The sequence below is a fragment of the Heterocephalus glaber genome, unplaced genomic scaffold, assembly GCF_053883595.1.
Source record: "Heterocephalus glaber isolate CG9 unplaced genomic scaffold, H.glaber_assembly_v1.0 deba00000676, whole genome shotgun sequence".
NCBI lineage: Eukaryota > Metazoa > Chordata > Mammalia > Rodentia > Bathyergidae > Heterocephalus > Heterocephalus glaber.
In genome coordinates, this window is record NW_028258156.1 from 2,346,075 (window position 1) to 2,362,898 (window position 16,824).

Sequence of the window (16,824 nt, forward strand, 5' to 3'; positions counted from 1 at the left end):
ATTTTGTATTTGTTTCACAATGATCATGTGTTACATTTGTAGCCAAGAAAAAAAGACCCCTAAATATCTCTCTCTCAGTCTCTCTCTCTCTCTCTCTCTCTCTCTCTCTCTCTCTCTCTCTCTCTCTCTCTCTGTTAAATCCAAACAGAATCCAAAAAAGAAACTTCAGGATTTAGTAGTGAAGCCAAGTAGACTAAGGATAAAAATATCTTGCTTTATTTGTTGCCTGGAAAATATAAAGTGACTGCAAATGGGCAATGGGTATCTCTTTGAGGTATTAAAAATGTTCTAAGATTGCAATGTGATTATGTTTGTATAACCATGTAATTTGCTAAAAGTTGTTGAGTTATATACTTAAAATGAGTGAATTTCATGGTCTGTGAATTATACCTCAATAATTTTTTTAAAAAATTCTTCCTTATATGGTGTTTTAAAGAAATAGGCTTTAGTTTCAAAAACTGGAACCACAGATAACCCTTTCTCCCAATAAATACACAAATACTAACAATAATAAAACCAAAAATAAGTACACAGACTCCCATTGTGTACTTCCACGGCCACTGAAAGGACAGAATCATTAAAAGGCAAACTTGAATGAAGCAAAGAGTCTTCAAGAGAAACAGAAAAGCTCCAGTCCCCAAATTAACAGGGACACTTTCTTTCAATGAGAAAATTATGATTTGCCAATCACAAATCAGTTCTCCCAAACAGTATGTAAGAGTCAGACTTGGAGGCAGCAGGTTAGCAGTGGGGTGGGTCAGTGCCTCTGGAAGCCACACAACTTGAGGATGGGCTAGGAAACATGACATAGAAGCACACCTGCACCCAGCCTTCTAACAATAGTTGTACCCTACAGATCACTTTCACTGCCTCTTCCTCACCTACAGGCTAACTAGTCAGCTATGGAACCTACTCAAACTACTGAAACTTGCAAAGTTCCAATGAATGAGTTGAATGGTTCCTTGGAGAAACTGCGCTGTAACCAAACATTCCATGGTTGGTTCAGAGATTAGTTTACTTGAATCAGAATGATTTGCTATTTATTTATTTTTATTTATTTATTTATTTATTTATTTTGGTACTGGGGATCGAACTTGGGACCTTGCGCTTGTGAGGCAGGCATCTGAACCACTGAGCTAAATCCCTGGCCCATTTGCTAGTTATTTATTTGTAGTAAAAACTCTGTATCCCAGGCCAAATGTGCTAAATCAGGGATTCTATCTGGAAGTCTTCTTCTTGTCAAACTTCTAGGCTAACTTCAAGCTCTTGTAATATAATAGTTGCCATGACAACTGAGGGGAAAGTTTTGGTCAACAGAATATAATCCAAAAACAATTAAAAAAAAAAACCCTTTGAGCAGCTTATTCTAAGCCAAAGGGAATTTGAAAGATACCCCAAAAGGAAAAAGTCTCACAGTTATAAAACCTGGGGATAACAAGACAACAGAAGACTGATGGCAGAATCAAACTGACAAAACAAGCAACATGACTGGGCCAATCACCTCTGTTTACTGTTAGCCACTTTGCTTATAAGGTGCTCAGGTTTGGTAGTTTGATCTGATTGGGAGATTTCCAAATCTTTAGTTCATGTCCCAACTTTGTGTCCTTTGAGCTGGGTCCCAAATGCACTAAATGCTATAGGTTTCCAGAAATCTCATACTTGAAATGATTGAGTTTTGATTTGCATGCTTCCTCAATCACCCTTGAGTTAGTTTTGGCTTGACAGCCCTTCAAGGAAAATCTGCTCTTGCAAAAATTAAATTAAGACAAAACTAGATAAAATGTTAGAAAAGAAAAACAACTTATCTTTGAGGTGTATTTGGGGGGAACTGCTTTTTCTGTGTGTAATGGGAATTATCTTATTGTTTTAATGCATCATTTATTCTCTCTTCATCTGATGACTGCCCCTGACTTTCCTCCTCCAGTTTTTAGCTATGTGCTTTAGGAAGCTAACTGCATCCTAAGTTTCAGGAGGAGGCTGTGACTAAGCTTGGCCACTCAGAAGCTTTATACTCCTCTGACCGCAGTGATTGGTTCAGGGTTATACACATGACCCAGTCAGGACTAACAGGATCAATCCCCACCCACTGAAGCAATTGATAGAGTCCTTTTAATATCATCATATTTGTCCCTTGGGTTGGAAGGTACTGTGTCATACTGAAGATAACATAGCACCAACTGATAAAAAGTCATGTTTTAAACTTGACCTTGCTTCCAATAAGCTGTGTGACCTTGGACAAATCACTTAAACTCCTAGTCTTCCTGGACCTTGTTCTTCTCATCTGCAAAATTACTTAAAAGTTTCTGTGAAGATTTTATGAAAGGAAAAATATGTGAAGGCACTCATAAATTGTAAAGCCTTACTGAAACGTGAGGCCTTGCTTTTTCCCTTCACAGCAGCTCAAACTCAAATGATCATGTAGGGATATCAAGGACTGTCCAATGCCCTTGAAAACAAAAAGCATTCCCCAGGGCCGGGGATTTAGCTCAGTAGTGCCACAGCCTGCCTTGAAAACACAAGGTCCTGAGTTTGATCCTCAGTACCAAAAAAAAAGAAAAAAAAAGCATTCCCCAAAAAGAAGAGAATCTGGAGCCACAAAATGTCAGAGCCAAAGAGGACTTTGCCAATATCTGGCCCAACCCCCAAATTTCACAGATAGGGAAATTTGCTCTGTCTACCCTTGAAAGGGAGAAAATGAGATAAGAACTAAGATTGCAACCATAGGCTAGGTTCCCCCACATTACATTAAAGCAATCAGATAATCAGCTATGGCCTTTTAATCCAGTGACTATGCCTGGGTTTGGATAATGTGGTATCTTAGCTTTATGATAAGCAACTTCACCTACAGAGAAATGATACAAAGGAAGGAAGGAAGGAAGGAAGGAAGGAAGGAAGGAAGGAAGGAAAGAAGAGAGAGAGAGAGAAAGAAAGAAAGAAAGAAAGAAAGAAAGAAAGAAAGAAAGAAAGAAAGAAAGAAAGAAAGAAAAAGGAAGAACAAAAGGAAGGAAGAGAGAGAGATAGAAAAAGAGAGAGAGAAAGAAAGAACCATCATCCTACCTCTTGCACACAACCTGGCCCTCTGAGTTCTAAAATGAAAGGAAAAGAACTTTGCAGTTGGAAAAAATTGCTGAGCCATGTGTCTGAAATACTTAATGGATCACAATGGAGATTTTATTTAATTTTTTTTCATTTTTCCTGTTGGTGAAAACCACTCCTGCCAAGAAATTACTTGCCAAATGGTGACTTCATTTTTGACTGGCAATGTGATGTTTAACAGCTGACATCTGACAAGTTCTAAAAAAAAAAAAAAAAGAAAAGAAAAGAAATATGTCCCTTAGCTTGCATAGCAAAAGGACGGTTGCAAAAATTCAGAAATGTACATGTAATTTCAAGAATTTTGTATGGAAAAGGGTTCTTTAAAAAAAGTCACATCTGTTCAATATTTTTAAAGACTATAATATTAAAAATACCTAGTACTCACGAAATATAAAAAGTTTATGTATATTAAACAGTACTCATCACAACAGTTCTATGTGGTCGATGCTATTTTTATCATCCACAGATTTGAAGTGAGGCCCAGAGATGTTGAGGAACTTTCCTAAAGCCTTACAACAGGTAAGCAATTGAGCTGGGATTTGAGAATACAAAGCTTGGCTCCGTATCTGACTGCTTAACTACTCTGTTTTACTAACCTTCTGTTCATCTCATACATAGAATACTGTACCTTATATTTTCTCTAACAAAAAACTTGTGCATGAAATTAAAATCTATTCTAATTTTTCTTTCTAGAACATTTGTTCAATCATAGCATAAGAAGAAAGTAGAGTAAGGATGCAGGTTTGGAGTTCAGTTACTGGCTAGTAGTTTTCATGACCTTGGGCAAGTTCCTGAGCCTCTCTCAGTTTCTTCTTCTGTAAAATAGGTCTACTAATGGTACCTAAATCTCAGTGCATCTGCTGGTGTAAAGGGAGATAGCTTATGCAAAGTGCAGAGCCCTGTGTCTGTTGTATAAGATGTTCTCAGTAAATATCACCCATTCTCATTATCAAAACTATCACCATGCTGTTTCAGATGCCACTTCAGCTCTGTGTTAGTTCCTCTCAGCCTCACCTATCTCTTATTCCAGCCACTCTCCCTCCCTACCCCTGCAGCCCAATACTGCACAGGTCCCTGCCTGCTGCTCACATCTGCCACTTACCAGGGCCTCACCTTAGACTGTTGTGTTCCAGTCACCTCCCTGCCCTGGGACATCTGTTGACCCCAGTAAATAAGACCGGGGGCACTTGGTTGACACCCAAGGATGTACGGCTCAGAAGTGCTGGGCAGAGAACCCTTCAAGAGTCAAAAGTTGCGGTGTTTGTTCTCCCCTTTCAAAGGGTAAATTAGTTTCCTAGGTCTATCATAGAAAAGCACCACAGACTGAATGCCTCAAACAACAGAAATTTATTTTCTCACAGGTCTGGAGGCTAGAAGTCCAATATCAAGGTGTCAGAAGATTTGATTTCTCCTGAAGCCTCTTTCCTTCACTTGCAGATAGCTGTCTTCTTGTTGTGTCCTCACCTGGCCTTTCCTCTGAGCACATCCATCCCTGATGTCTCTCTGTAGATCCAAATTTCTTCTTACCATAGCACTAGTAAAGATTAGATTATGGCTTAGCCTACAGGATCATTTTAACTTAATCACTCTGTACAGGCCCTATCACCAAACATAGTCACATCCTGACACACTGGATTAGGGCTTCAACCTACAGATCTTAGCAGGGACACAGTTCCATCCAGAAGCATTTCATCAGGGTCCATTTAAGATCCTGTGGGACAGAGCACCCAGTTGACCTTAGTGGAAATTTTACCCTTCTTCTCTTGGTTTATATGTCTGCCTCTCTGGAACCATGCTTGACAATCAAGTCTTTACACGTATGCCTCAGTCTCAGACCCTTCTTCCCGGGGATCTGAGACTATAGATGAACTCTTACTGCAGGGTCAACCAGATGAGCCAAATGTGGCCCCAGCTGCGCTTTTAGGCCTCACTGGCAAGCTGCACTGGGCTTGTGTGGACTAGCCATACCACAAGTCTCTTCTCTGCCTCCACATGACACAGGGTCTTCATCTGCAAGTGACAAGGATGATCCCTCTCTCCTCTTCAAGTTCTATAACAAAGCCATGTTTTGTCTTCCTGTGCATGATCATTTTAATTCTGCTGGAGATGAGTGATTATCTCCATGCCAAATATTCTAGGAAAATTGGATAGGAAAAAGATGTTCCAGATTTGCAGAAAAAAGTGAAGAGAAAACCAAACAGTAATTTAAAAAGTATATAAATTCATGCTCAAGTATACATAAGAAAAGTTAACAGATATGCAGCTGGCCAACCCCAGATTTTAATTGCAATCCATCTTCTACTGGTCAAAACATGTACAGCAGCCAAACCCAAAAACAGAAATGGATTAATGCACACATGCTCTTCCACACATATACATAAACACATACCTCTGAGCATTTTGTTATTTTATACTATGTAAAAGCAGCAAGATGTGGATGCAAATGGATTTTTCATGTATTTCTCTTGGTATTATGGCCATATTCAATATAACATCCAGTAAAGCAGAAATTTTGATGAAGTTTATGGTCTGTCTCTATTTCTTTGGAATTTCTGTCTCTTCAAAGTGAAAATGTAAACCTGGCTTTAGACCTGGAAATAACTCAGGCTGCAACCAAGTGCATTATCAACAAACAGTGACTGTGTGGTCTGAAATATAAAGTAACATGAGAAGAGTTTGAAGACAAAACACCAGAATATTAATTACATATTCACTAATTTATTCTGACATACTTTAGGAAAGATAAAAGGGAAATTTCATATATTTTCAAGGGAAGAAAATGTCTTAGCATCAATAAGTTCCCAGGGAATTATTTAAATATATTCTATTCATTTCTATGGGTTTTTTTTTTCCTTTTAGTCCTCAATTCTTTGCCATTATAAATGGATAAAATCCATGTGTAATCCATATTCCAACTTAATCATGTAGATTTCTTTAAAACAGCAAAACTCACTAATCACATCAAGTAGTGAATGTGGTGAATATAAATTACCAAAAAGTATTTGTGTGCATTTGGAAGCAATAACAAAGTGCTCTTTTAAATATTCTATACCATAGATATAACTTAGACCTCAGTCTCCTGCTTGTCTTTTGGGAATGAATTGAGTTGCTCATGTTTCACCTTTCTATTCCCTGTGAAGTGTGTGTCAAATAAATTAAAAGTATAAATACATGCCCAATTTGAAAAGGCAAATCTGGATGAGAACCCTGAAACAATATTGCCTAGTGTCATATTAAAATTGATATGGGGGTACCCAAGCAAAAAAATTCCCAGTAGTGAAAACAAGAACCATCAACCCACTGCCAGAATCTGAATGATCTCCCCGATTCTTGGCTCCAGAAAAAGAGACCATCATCTAGGCAGGAAGTCAGTCATCCTTTCACTCCTAGCTTGCCCCAAAAGCCAAGTCCAAATAGAAATATGAATCCTAGACCAACCAGGAAAATAGAAACTCCACCCTTCTACGTGACTTCTGCATTTTGAGGTAACCATGAGTCTGATAGAGGAATGAACACAATTCACATTGCTCTTGTGAAGCAGACTTTTAAGCAGAACATCAGCTAGTTTTATATCCATTTAGAAATTAACTATTATGCTTTAGATTTAAAATACCCTCAAAGGCCAAGTGATGGGCTTCAGGGAAGTGATCGGATCATGAAGGTATTAACCTTATCCATGGATTAATCTATCGATGAGTCCATAACTGAACGGGTTAATAGGAGGTGGGGGCTAGTCATGGGGTGTGAATCATGGGACTGTGACCTTGGAGACTATATCTGGACCTCAGAGTCTTCCTCTCTGATTTCTCCCTCCTTAGTCCTCTCCTCCTTTTTTCTCTTCTTCTTCTTCCTCCTCCTCCTCCTCCTCCTCCTCCTCCTCCTCCTCCTCCTCCTCCTCCTCCTCCTCTTCTTCTTCTTCTTCTTCTTCTTCTTCTTCTTCTTCTTCTTCTTCTTCTTCTTCTTCTTCTTCTTCCTTCTCCTCCTCCTCCTCCTTCCCCCCCACCTCTCTCCCACCCTCTCTCTCTTTCTCTCTCCTTCCTGATTTCAATGAAGTGAGTAGATTTCCTCTGCCTCACCGTGGGCCTAAAGCAATAGAGTCAGCTGACCAAGGATTGAAACCTCTGATTGCATGAGCTAAAGTAAACTTTTCCTCCATTAAGGTAAATTTCTCAGGTGTTTGTCACAGCATTGCACAGCTGACTAACATACTGACACTCTGAGAAAACAATTGGGAGTAGGGAAGAATGGGAATGGAATGGTAAGACAAACAGGAAACAGATAACCATTCCTTTTCCCTCTAATAGCTAGAATGGGTCACGTTCTGACCAAGAACTACAGCTGCAGTTGTTGCAAATGCCCAGGAACTTCAAGAGACGTCTGCCTTGGCCACAGGAGGCTTGAAGCATGAACCAATCCCAGATGAGTCTGCCTTGTGGCCATTCCTGATGACTCCACCCTGTGACATCCAAATAGCTGTGACACAGTAAGCTTGAGATTTTGACTAATCCCAGCTGACTTCACCCTGTAGCCAATCCCTGAAGGCTCTACCTGTCCAGGCTTGAAATGTGGACCAATCTCAGATGATTCTGCCCCCTCTGTCCTCTACATAAGCAGCACACCCTCATACTCCTTGGGTTAGTCTAGGAGGGCTCCCTCTAGACCTGTGCTGCAGCATAAGACCAAATAAAGCCTTGCTCCGGTGGTCCTATAAATTTGCTTATGATTCACTTTTTCGGTATCAGGGGATGGAAAGGCCTATAAATTTACTCAGGACTCTTACCTTGGATAGTGTGGATGGCGCAGTCATGTTAAAAAGAGCAATGAATACCAGGGGCTGCTACCATTAAAGAGCTCCAGAAATTGGGGGCATCTATTGGTGGTAACTAACAGTGAACACCAGCAACAGCAACCGATGCCAACCATCAGCATTGACTAATAGCAGCAACAAGTTTTAACCTGCAGCATCTACAAGCAGAAACCAGTAGCTTTGGACAGAGACCAACCTAGACCTATAGAGAGCCTTGAGAAGCAACAAAAGCTATTGTGGGATGGGGCTAAGGGTGGGGGTTGAGACTTGGCTGTTGAGAAGCTGATGGAGGTAGCTAAAAACTGCCATAGGCTGTAGCACTAAGGGTTGAGAGCCACTGGAACTCAATGACCAGAGCTGTACTTTTTCAATTTATGATTTCCACCCAAATGGTATCAAGAAAACCCTGGACCGATTGGCAATACTAGCATATTGTACCATGGGTGTTGTGGCCTTCACAAGAAAGTGACATCATGGGAACAGGAAAATCCCAACTTTTTCGTGCACCTTCCATGAAGAGTGACAAAGACCCAGACGTGACTGCAATACAATCCAGCAAGCGGAACTAGAAAAATCCTGTGAAGCCACAGAGAAGGAAACCTGGTGTGTGTCAGGCAGGGTAAGTGCTGTAGAGAAAGTCAAAGCAGACAGCGGGAGAGAGGGAATGCAGGATGGGGTTAGGACTGGGGACAGGTGGTCAGGGAAGGCCTCTGAAAGAGATTACATGGAACAGCGTCTTGTAGCAAAGAGGAAGTGAATATGCACATGTGTGGGGAAGAGAGGTCCAGGCCTGTGAGTGAGCACCCTGGTATCTCCTGATCTTGAGGTGACTGCTGCTTTGTCCTTTCAGTCCAGTCAGGTCCCAGTTGTTTCTCCCAACTGCAGTTCCGCAACTTCCTTCTGTACTCTAGAACCTTCTCAACACTGACCTCCTTATCCTAGGGCAATAGACTTCCTGGCCCAGACTTCACCATGGAAGGGCTGCAAAGGAAAGACAAGACTGCCAAAAAATACATACAAACTATACTCAGAAAAAAAAAACTTGAATAAATATTTTAACACTAAATTTATTGAGACATCATGAGATTAATATGTTACCTTTGGCCCCTGCAATTATAAGAGGTGCTCAAAGTGGTAGTCATTAGCTTCTAGACATTTAATATTTTTTCCTGAAGTGTGTATACATTTTTTGGTGGACTTTGATATATCTCCAGAAGTTTTTGTAGATTTGTAAAAATTAAATGTTTGCATGTAAATAATGACATATCTCATTATCTCATAATGAAGATTGAATTCAGGTATATATATTAAATTCAAATATATATTGCCTGAAGGTCATTTTATACAATGTTCTTTGTACGCTTGCATTTTGACTGCTACCTGTCACATGAGGTTAGGGTGGAATTTTCTACTTGTGGCATCACATCAGTGTTCAAAAAGCTTCAGATTTTGGAATACATCCAAATTTGAATTTTCAGACTGGGATGCTCAACTCATATAAAGGCAATAGTACTCACTCTCAAGAATGCAACATCTCAGAAAGTAAATAATCCCTGTATTCTACTCAGGAAATTTCTGAAAAATATATTCAAGTGACCAAGATATTGATGAAAATCAAGAACTCCAAAAAGAGGATATTGTTGCTGAATAAATAACCAGAGGAGTCCTCAGCTACTCAAGTTGGGACCTGAAATCAAATTCTCCCAGTGGGAGCTACGTAGGGGGAGTGGTGCAAAGCATGGCCCTACTGTGCTCCCTTCATTTCAGCATCTTCACAGCGATTCTCTCTACTTCCCGATGCCAGGAAATGGGTTTGTTGAGCCACATCTTTCAACTCTCTGTTCAGAGGAAATTATTTTCGTGCTTAAAGGCCACTTAAAACAGTAGTGAATAGTGTTCTCTTCCAGCATTTGCTATTAATAGCTACACCAGTCACTCTGTTAAGAAATTGAACCAGAAGAATCATTTTTCAAAAGCAGGATGACATAGTGCAACATAATGTGCTGTGCATAATGCACCACCTTTTTTTTTCTGCCCTGGAACATAAACGATGGTGTGCTGCACCTTTGAAAGTCACAGAGAGAGTCGTGAGTCATTGAGGTTTCATTGGGAAAGACTTCTGATCCCTAAGTAGCACATATGATCTTTCACTGAGCTTCTTCATACTGTCCTTCTAACAGGACATAAACATGTTCCTGTGTTAACAAAATTTTAATCCAACATATTTGGAGTGGAGAAGAGGGGAGAGAAGAGGGTGGAGGAGAGGGAATGACAAAGAAATGTACCAAAGTATTAAAGGAAAGGATAGTTTCTCTGGGGAATGAATTTCTAAGAGATATTTTTCCAGCTTCATATGATTAATAGATATTTTTAGAACAAATTTTATAAGAAAATAGCATATGTAATTTCATGTATAACATGTAATTGCAACTGTGTAAAATGAATATGTTAAAAGAAAAAATACATCACAATTTAAATCAGACTATTAAATTTCTTCCCTACTCTTTATTTTTATTTTTCAGATTCTTAATAGGAGTGTGTATATTAGTTCTGAAATGGGAAGAAATTTTTCTTAAATTAAAATAAGATGTTAAGTGATGTGAGCTTGCTTAAAAAGAGAAAAGAGACTGATGTTTTTGGATGCCGAAACAGTAATTGTTAATTATAAACAATTCTCATTTTCATCAAAACTGATTAGGTGGTTTCTACTTATGCTTCCAATAGAAGCCAGTGTTTTTAGCTGCAAAGAGCTGAATTTCTTTCATCATAGTTTAGAGTTCAAGCTGCACATGTAAGTTCAACAGAGCATTAATAAAAATGTGTACTGAATGAGCCCAAATTAACAAGGAGGGGCTAACAGATCATCAGTCTCAGTCTTAAGATGGATTAAGTACTCAGACCTTTCTAGGCAGATCTCAGCAGGTGCTCAGAAGGAGACTAGACATTTTGTGTACCCTTCTTCATGCGACCCAATTCAATTTTGGATACTAGTTCATTCCTTAATTCACTATAGACCTCAGAAGCTAAAGTTAGAAAGAATACCCATGAAAGTAGGATATTTGTGGGTATGGCTTTGTTCAGATGTACCCCTAAAGCCTCATGCAGATGAGATGGGGCTTACTTTATTAAGGTGGCTGAATCTAGAGTGTGTGATGCTAGGATTAAGAGCATGTGATTACTAAACCACTACATGTAGGTGATTGGTTTGGCACCAACCTAATTCCGGTAGTCCAGACAAGATAAAAGGAGCAGAAAGACCCTGTTAAGCTCTCTTGTTACTTTTGCTGCCTTCTGCTGCCATGAACTGTTACTGCTCTATTATATGCCACCCTACCTTGGAGATAGACTATTATGGACTGAAACCTCTACAAACTGTGAGCTAAATAAACCCTTTCCCCTTTAACTTTAGATGTTGGGTATTTTGTCTCAGCAATGAGAAAAGTAATTAAGATACTTGTCTACTAGTCTTGCTGATACCCTTCAAAGGTGGCAGGTGCTCAATATTTGTGGAATAGAAAAATCTACTCAATATGCCATATTTACTGATGGTTGGATAATAAAAACAAACAAGTAAAAGGCCAATTAACAGCAAAGATCTTCAATTCCAGGTGGATACAACTGCCTACACAATCATAAAAAGAACCCCTCCAGGAGGCATGGACTACTAGCTCCAACTCCTTAGTCTCTGGCTTGTGTCCACCATTTTGAAGGAATCAGTGCCTTCCCCAACAAGATCACTATAGGACCACTTCTCCCAGAAACGAAGCTCCAGCCAATGTTTGAATGAAGACTTTGCAGTTCAAGATCTCCTACTTTCCAGATGGCTGACCATCTAAGAAGCCCTTACCTTCAGGAAGACCCACCTCCCATCACTAAAACAACAGTGTATCAGAATTCAGTCAGACACTGGCACCTTCTCCGCATGTGGGAACATTTGGTCTGAAATAACACCAAGAAGGAGCCATCCACAGAACTACATGTGCTGGGCTGTAGGATTCCCAGGCCCGCCCTGTGCTGTCTTCATATCTGCAGAGAGAATCTAGACATCTTGCTCCAGCTCTCCTGGAAGAACTATAGATTTGGTAACTCGTTGGGAAGCAAATGATCCCTAAATTCATAGTAATCTAAATCTATATTAAGAACAAAGGAATACTTCCATAAAGAAACACACTGCCAAGATTTCACCTCACAATAAAAATGATATTTTACTTTACTTTGCCATTAAAGTTAATTGTTCATTGTCTTAAATCTTTCCACTTCTGAAAGAAGTACCACTTTTTCCTTTGCATTACCAGACCACCAAATGGTTTTCTCAAAGTAGACATCAAAGCAAGCTCTCTCAAGGCATATTTCTCAAAGATTGCCCCAGCCACTTTGCCTAGAGTCTTAGAAAAATGTAAATTCTCAGGGACCTGCCAAAGATCTTTGGCATCAGAATTTCTTAAGAATGTGCCCCAGATTTTACACTTCAATTTCCTTTGCTCATTTTGGCACCATATATAGTAAAATTGGAATGATACAGAGAATCCTGGCATGGCCCTAGTGCAAGGATGTCATGAAAACTCATGAAATGCTCCACATTTCAGTGCTTTCCCAAAAAATTATGTTTTTTTTTAATCAGTTTTCTAACCTAGTAAAAAGAGTTGAGAAAAGTAATTAATTAATTAATTTTTAAAAATATATTTCCTAAGGAAAAATATTTGGCTTACGGCATGTTTGCAGTTCATGAGTGATGAATAAATTAACATAGAAGGGAGGGTCATGAGTGATAATAATATAAACTAAGGAACCCAAGATTTTACTCTAGGAAAATACCTGAAGTGTTTTGTTTTGTTTTGTTTTTTTCAATTAATCTCTTCCTACCCTGCCTTCCATGTGTTCCCATTAGTATTACATAAGTTACTGGAACTCAGACATAGCTCCAAAATCTTGTTGCACCTAATTGGCAGATAACAAAGTGATTCAAAAAGTGCTCATATGCAGAATTCATAAGCACCTTTGTAATCTGGCCATAGCCAATACTGACTGGCCATTTAATGTTGTCCATCTACTTTATACATATTATCATTTTTAAGCCTCATGATAAATGATAAAATTTTATAATAGATATCATCTTATAAAATAGATATTATCTCAGTTTTGTAGTGGAAAAAACTGAGACCTTGAAAGATTCTGAACCTAGGTGCTATAACTAGAATCTTAAATATCCCCCACATATTGGTTAAGGGCTTGGGCCCCAGGGCAGTGCTGTTGGGAAGCTTGACATCTTTGGGAGGTAGGGCTTTATGGGAGATCTTCAGGTCCTTGATAGCATGCCTCCCCCATGGGGGCTTTGGCACGTCCAACTTCTTGGCTGGCCTGTCCAACCTTTGCCTTTTGATTTCTGACTGATAAAAAGGTCTTCATTCTACCATGTGCTCCAGCCATGATGTGTTACTTTGCCACAGGCCCACAGTAACAGGGCCAACTGATCATGGACTGGAAACTCCAAAACTATGAGGCAAATAAACCTTAGGAGTTAATTATCATGGGTATTTCATTATAGTGACAGAAAGCTGACTAACACACCAAGTGTGTTCTGTTTGTCACCCAAAGCCTGGGCTCTTTCTCTGCACCTGATGATGATCACACACCCCAGCAGTGTTAAGTAATAGTTTTCTCTTTTTTTGTTCTTGAATCATTTTACACTTGTACTTTTCTCCTGCCCAGGTATATTCTACATGCTTACTGGTACCTACGCAGAAGGTGCCTGCTTAGAGTTAATTTCTTTCATTTAAACCTTTGTTTTCTCCTAAATTCACCCTTTTGGTTTCTCCTAAAATTCACATTTTATTACTCTATGTGTATTAATACTACATCAGTTTCTGAAAAACTTTTAATAAGGAAAGAGCAGCACTAATGTGAGATGCCAAAAGCACAGGGTTATAAGGAGACACCTTCCCAATCCAGGGAAAGGGTACAAATGGCTGGGGGCTCTCCATTCATGTTTTCAGGCAGGACCAGCATGCCAAGCAGGTCTATGCTGACCTCTTAGGATCCATGATAGTTCTGTTATGCCAACAGCTGAGATTTTTAGAGAATTTCTGTGTATAAAGTTGGGGGAAATGTTAAGCACTCAGAGCAAGGCTAAGAATACAGTTGCATTAGTCAGTCTTTAGTAACTAATAAAATACTTGAGATAACTTAAAAAGGAAAACATTTATTTTGGTTTATAGTTTGGGAGGTTCCAGTTCAAGACCAGGCAGACCCAATACTTTGCATCTTTGGTAGGTAAGCCAGACAGCAATTGTGGGAAGTATGTGGTAGAGCAGACTGCTCACCTCATGGCCAGGAGCCAAAAAAGAGAATGAAGAGGAAACCAGCATCCCATAATCCCCTTTGAAAGCACCCCAATAACCTGAGGACCTCCCACTAAGGCCCCACCTGTAAAGTTTGCACTGCCTCCCAGTAGCAGCACCCAGGGACCAAGCCTTTAACACACTGGGAGGACATTCAATACACCTTTAGCAAGAGTTAGCATCAATTAAAATAGGTATGTTTGTTATTCACACTACTTTTTTGTTATTTTCTGCTGTGAAAAAATGAGGTGTTTTTAGATTATGATTTAATTTAGTAAATCAACTTTTATGAGCTTTTCCTCAAAAGTTAGGCCAGTATTGCTTTCATTGTTCAGAAAGGAAATGATACAGAGGTTGTTTAACATCTGAGATGGCAACGAAGGACAGAAAGAAGATGTGTAAAAGTCTGGGCATTTGCTTCTTTCCTTATTTCCATCTGAGTGTGGTTTTTAATTGCAAGTCCTATGAGGATAGGGAAGGTGTCTGTCTGCTTCACCTTGTTATCTCTGGAGCCAGCACAGCTAAAACAGAGAAGGTATAATGTGATGAATGCTGAATTTGAAGTCCTCAGAAATACTATCTTGGCTTCATTACAGTGATTTTGTATTTTCTAACTTGTTACAGCACGAGAGAATTAAATGTAGTAATTGTCATGTCTGAGCACATGCAACATTTCAAACATTTCTGTCATTAAATATATGACTATAAAAATGGAATAAAGCAAAATATAATAGATTGGAGCAGTGTGGAAGAATTAATAAGCCCAAATTCAAAAATATCATTATATTTGTTGCTATTTTTCTCTTTCCTTTTATTCTAGAATGATATTGCTTTGCTTCAGGAACAATGAATCATTTGTCATATGCTCTCTTCAAAACAAAATAGCTATGTATGATGGATTTATAGACAAATTACTTCTTAGATCTAAAGATGTGAGGATAATACATTTATGGCTTCTGATTAATAGCAGTCACAGGAATATCTTACTTAACTTTTAAGGTCTAAAAAAATATTGACCTTTAGACTAATATGAATTTATTCAGATGGGTCATAGATATGGAAAAATGTTATTTCTTTTCATAGAGTTATTAAAGTAAAATGGCTTTGTTTGATTTTCAAAAGCTAAATACTAGTCAGGGTTATTGGACATAGGGTCATAAGCAATTTAACTATCGCAGTTTACACTCATCCTATGAGAATCATTGATATTTGTGTACTAGAATAAGAGAATTATAGAATAATATAATTAGAAAGGACTTCAAGAGATCATAAGGTACGGGCTTTGTCGATGCACACACTGAAGACTAGGCAATTTGTTTTTTAAAAGTCTGAAAAAAGCATGCCTTCTGACTCAGTAATTCCACTTCAAGGAATTTATCAGATATTTATATAAAGATATAGGTACAAAAACTACATCATAGCCCTGCTTATAGTAGCATGAAACTGGCAATAGCCTAGGTGTGTGACAGTGGAAGATTAATAAAGTACTCGAGTCATATTTGCTGACGTGAAAAATGTTCACCATTTCTTGTCAGGTTAACAAAAAAAGTGGAGGAGACAAGTATGGTTGGTGCAATGCCATCTTCTCAAGTTCAAAACTGTGCCTGTGTGTGAGTGTGTGTGTGTGTGTGTGTGTGTACACTCGCATATGAAAAATAACTATCAAACCTTAGTAGTGTTTCGATTAGACAGCTCTGGAGCCTCACATCTCCCCCGCCAGCCTTTTCACTCCTGTCACTGCTGTGGAAACCAACCGAGCAGGTGTCATTGGACAGCACTTCGCGTCAGCCCGGAGGAGGTTCTTTCAGCCTGGGCTGTGTACAGAAACGCCTTCATCTTCTACTGGCGGCGCAGACAGGGAGGAACAGGGCAGATAGCGCCGCGTGGGGTGACCCTTGACCAAGGAAGCATGGGAGCGTGTGACTAAATATGCAGTGTGCTGTTTCACAACGCTCTCTCACAAACAGCCCTACTGTGTGTGTGCACCAGTTACTCCCACTAGGTCAGCCGAAAGCTCCCAACCTGAAGTCACTGAACACAAAGTTGGCGAGAGAAGTGCACAGTAGGCTATGCCGAGCTGAGTCAGAGGCTCCTGCGCGGCACTGGATTGCACTCACCTCTCCCATCTCCGGAGTGAGAAATTAGAAGCACACTCTTCAGGTCTCCTCCGAGGGCACATGAGGAGACTGAGGCCTCATCACCGAGTGGTGAAGAATTTGATAAAGCACCTTTGAAGATAGCCTTTCCCCCTTCACCTGCTTCCCCTTTTGTAGCCTACTTCTCATTTTCCGGAAGCGCTTCCCAAAAGGAATCAACCTACCGGTGAGCCTTTGTCTCAGGTCTTTCTGGGGAAACCTACAGATGACAGAGGTTATAAGGGCAAAAGACAGTTCTGGGTAATAGAGATTTTTAAAATTTTTTGCTTTAAATGTTCTCAATTTCTTGCGTCAGACATGTCACTTGCATAATTTAAAGGAAAATAAGTGTTATTTAAAATCGTGACTAAGCCAGGGACAATGGCATACACTATGGTCCCAGCTCTTTGATATTAGAGGCAGGAAGATTATTTGAGCCCAAGAGTTT

The 16,824-nt window shown here is 39.5% G+C and overlaps 1 non-coding gene across 1 annotated transcript; it reads left to right on the plus strand.

The window, feature by feature from the left end:
• The first annotated feature begins 12,381 nt into the window (after positions 1-12,381).
• LOC147829212 (U6 spliceosomal RNA) lies at positions 12,382-12,488 on the plus strand. The gene has a single exon (XR_015449419.1). It is a non-coding gene; the product is annotated as a U6 spliceosomal RNA (small nuclear RNA).
• The last annotated feature ends 4,336 nt before the right edge of the window (positions 12,489-16,824 follow it).